This window comes from Sorex araneus, chromosome 1 (assembly GCF_027595985.1).
Source record: "Sorex araneus isolate mSorAra2 chromosome 1, mSorAra2.pri, whole genome shotgun sequence".
NCBI classification, from domain to species: Eukaryota; Metazoa; Chordata; class Mammalia; order Eulipotyphla; family Soricidae; genus Sorex; species Sorex araneus.
Genome location: NC_073302.1, coordinates 36,305,261 through 36,309,354, shown reverse-complemented (window position 1 = coordinate 36,309,354; position 4,094 = coordinate 36,305,261).

The following is a 4,094-nucleotide window of genomic DNA, read 5'->3' as shown; positions in this document are numbered from 1 at the left end:
GGGGTCGCGCGCGCGGGGCTGGCGGCGGCGGCGGCGGCGGCGCGGTCCCGGGCGGGCGGAGCGGAGCCCCCAGAGCCAAGTTACTCGCGGGAGCGGAGAGAAACCATGGAGGGAAAAGGAAGGGGGCAGGAGCGCGGCGCCCGGCTCACTACTGCCGCCCCCGGCCGCGGGCCCGCACTGCGCCCGACGCGGCGACGCGGCGCAGGCGGGCGGCTGGCCCAAGGCTCTCCCACTCGGGCCCGCGCGGCGCCGCTCGGCTCTCGGCCGCCACCGCGGCGGCACCCAGGACGGGGCGGGGAGACGCGCGGGCGGGGCGGGGCGAGCGCCGCGGAAAAGGCGCAGCCCCGGGGGCCCGGTCGCCGCGCGCCTCCCCTCCCCGCGCCTGCCTGCACGTGGGCCGGCTGATGTAAGAACCTCCCGCCCTCCCTTCCCCCCCCCAGCCGTCCCTGCGACCCCCCGGTCCCAGCTCGCTGCCACCCGGGGGCGGGTCTCCAGCCTGCTGGCTCACCGAGCCTGGGGGGCTGGGGGCTGGGGCAGGCTTCACTTGGGCGGGAGCAGGGGTGAGTGGAGGGGTCGGCCAGGCCCAGTCGGTTCCGGGCGGGAGGTGGGCACCGAGCGCCCGGGACCCGCGTCTCAGGGTTACTTTCCGCTCCCCCCACCCCACGCACGCCCATTAGCCTGGAGCTCACATCAGGGTGGGCCCCGCACCTCCACGAGGAGATCGAGGACGTGCAGCGAGGGGGCCGCCTCCCCGAGGGCCGGGGTCGTGCCGCGTGACGCCATACAGCCCGGCCACGTGCAGAGCCATGGGGGAGGCTGGGGGACCCTCCCCGCCCCAGCACCTCCTAGAGCTGTCTCGCAGCGCGCCAAGGCAGCAATTAGCGTTTCTGCCCGAGCCTCCGTGTAGTGTAACGTGGTGGTGGTTCCTTCCCCTTACTTTCCCCTCCACCCAGAGGGGCAAATTCGGGGTGGTTTGGTACCGCGGAGCTCAGCAGGTAGCCTGGGTCCCGATGGAGCTCTGGGGGGCCTCAGCCAGTCACCCGAAGAGCCAGGGTTAGAGCAGTAGTTGGAGGGGGCTCGGGGAGAGCCCAGGGGGTTTGTATCATTATATATATTCATCCTGGGGAGGTTGGGAGAAGGTCTGTATCGTCGTGTGTGTATATTCAGCCTGGAAAAAAGCCGTCCCGGCTCAAATCAGATGCCTACAGAATTTCCAGCACAGACAGCCGCTCCAAAGATTAAGAGCAATGTGAGCGGAGAAACGCTTGCGATTCTGTGCTTTGACCCTAAGGCCTCCCGTGAAGTTCAGCAACACGTGCCTCCCATTGTTACCCAAGTAAAATTGGGTAACGGAAAAAAAAACCACACACCAAGAAAAAACCCTCATCGATTTTTAACATATCAAATGAATTGGAATTTCAAAGTTTTTTAACAGCTGATGGAGAAGGTTTAAAAGCTTTGTGGTGTGTTTCCTGAGTTGTAATTTCTGTGTTCTCTGGGAGAAGAGTTCTTTCAGGGCTTCACGGCCTTCATAATGAAGTTTTTAAAGCTTCAGGGGCCACGAGATGGTTTTCTCTCAAAACCAGTAAGCTCAGGGACAAGAGCTAGAAAAGCAGGGGTGGAGGCTAGAGAGAGAGTTCTAGGGGTATGGAGTTTGCCTTGCATGTGTTTGACCTGGCTTCCATCCTCCAGTCAGCCACTTAGTCCCCCAGCTCAGCCAGGAGTGATCTCTGAGCATAGAACCAGGTTTGGCTCCCCAAAAAACAGATAAACAAAAAGGCAGTGATGGAGCAGACTTTTATTTATTTTTAGTTTTTGGACCACACCCGGTGGTGCCCAGGGACCACTCCTGAACTGCGGGGGATTGAACCTGGCCACAGCAAGCCAAGCATCTTTCCCCCTGTACTATCACTGCAGTCCTAATGGAGCACACTTTTAGGACTTGATAACGTTCTTTCTCCTGTAGTCCTTGGACAACCGTGTCACGCAAACTGTCTTCTCATTGTTTTATAGAGGCGGCTCTGAAGCTCAGGAAACTGCGTGGCTGAGCAGGCGCCATTTCCAGCCCTGCACTGTTCGGCCGAACTGAGCCATGGCATAGCACCTGCTTTAAAAGTGTGTGTGTGTGTGTGTGTGTGTGTGTGTGTGTGTGTGTGTGTGTGTGTGTGTGTATAGCCATAGTACAATGGGGAGGGCATTGGCCGTGTGTGTGTGTGTGTCTGGAGCCATAGTACAATGGGGAGGGCATTGGCCTTGTATGTGGCCAACCTGGGTTCAATCCCTGCTATCCTATATGGTCCCCCCTGAGCACTGCCAGGAGTAACTCCTCAGAGTGTCTCTCCTCCACCCACCCCATGCCAAACAGTAAGCAGACCTCACCTTGCAGGCACAAAAGTTGCTGATGGAGATGAGGGTTGAGTAGCTAAGCATTTGAGGAGTCACCTGGCAGCTCCAAGAGAAAGCAGACCACTGTTGTCCCGTGTTCTCTGACAACCCTAAGCTCAGGGGCTTTGTGTTTCATAAGACTGAGCTTGAAGTCACTGATACACACAGCCACAATAGGCAGCACATAAAAAGAAAGCAAAGAGAGCGCAAGGAATGGGGACTACAGACCCGGGACTGTCCCTTGCACGCAGCCGGTGCTGGCATGCACCTCTGTGAACAAAGAGTGTGTGTTTCAGTGACATGCGGCTTTGTCGGGCTTCATGGCCAGAGGCATGAATAACACAGGCAGAGCAGGGCGTGTCTCGCTGCCCTGCCAACCCTCTTCCTCTGGACTGTGGGTCCCCAAGTCTGAAGGGGCTGTTGTCCCAGTGCCTGGGTTCTGAATGTTGCTGTCCTTTAGCATCATTCTGGGTATGCATCTGGATGGGAGGAAAAAGAAAACATCGCACCTAATATGCAAGTATTGCCACGTCCATAGATTTAGGGATTTATTTGAGTGAGGGTTGGGAAAGAATAAGAAAAAGTGAAAAAAAAATTGTTAGGAAGCCTGAACTGTGGGTGAATCTCTTCCACTGATGTGAAATGTTTGCCCAATGAGTAATAAAAATATCGAGTGTTTATTTTTTGACATCCCTAGAGTCTTAACATGGCCTGTTAATCAGAATGAGGGTGTAATCCTGTAAGCTCCGGAGTAACCGAGCTACTGTTCATGCCTCGAATCTGCTCCCCACCTCCACTGCCTCAGCCCCAGCAGGTCGTTTGCCGAATCATCAGAGGACCCCAGCTCCCGCCCACAAACGTTGTGGCTACAAATGGACAGGCTCTCATAAGTCCGAAGATGACAGGAAACAGCCCCCACATAGACACTGATTAAACTGGCTTTGGAACCAGGTTAGCAGAGCGGGTGATTTTCAGCACAGTAAGTGCTTGAGGTTGATGCATAACACAGGGTGAGGAAATGGGTATTCTTCTAGGGCCGGGGGGTTGGGGATTAAACTCAGGGCAGCGTTCACCATCTAACAAAGTGTGGGCCAGCCACCACTGCTCCCTCCTGGCCTCACACTACTGTGCTCTCACCACTCAGTACTGCCTTTTCCCCTCCTCTCTCCCGCTCATGTGCCTCCACTGCCCTCTGCTCCCGGAGTGTCCACAGCATGGTGTCTGTGCGCATCCGTTCCTGCAGTCTGCATGAAGGATCTAAAGCCTCAACTCCGGAAGTCTGGCACGCTTGTGAGATTGTTTGGTGATCACTCTCATCAGCATTCATCAGCCGGGAATTGGGGGTAAATTCACTTTCACAGATACTTAAATTCACCTTTTTTTGTTTGTTTTCCAGAGGCGGTGCTTCCAGGTAGTGCCCAGGGAACCTGAAGGCTACTCTGGGCAGTACTTGACCAACCAGACAGGATGGTTCAGTGCTAGGGCCTGTTGATGCAGCAGTGCCTAGAGCAGGGGGTCCACAAGAACCATTACAGTGGTGCTGGGAGACCACCAGGGCCTCACCCACAGTGAGGGGAGAGACCATGTGCCAGGGATTGACCGACATGCACAGCATCCACTGCTGACCCCCGAACTATCTCCCCAACCCTTTACATAAATTATTTATTTAGTTATTATTTATTTTCATTATCACATTTATTTATTTTATA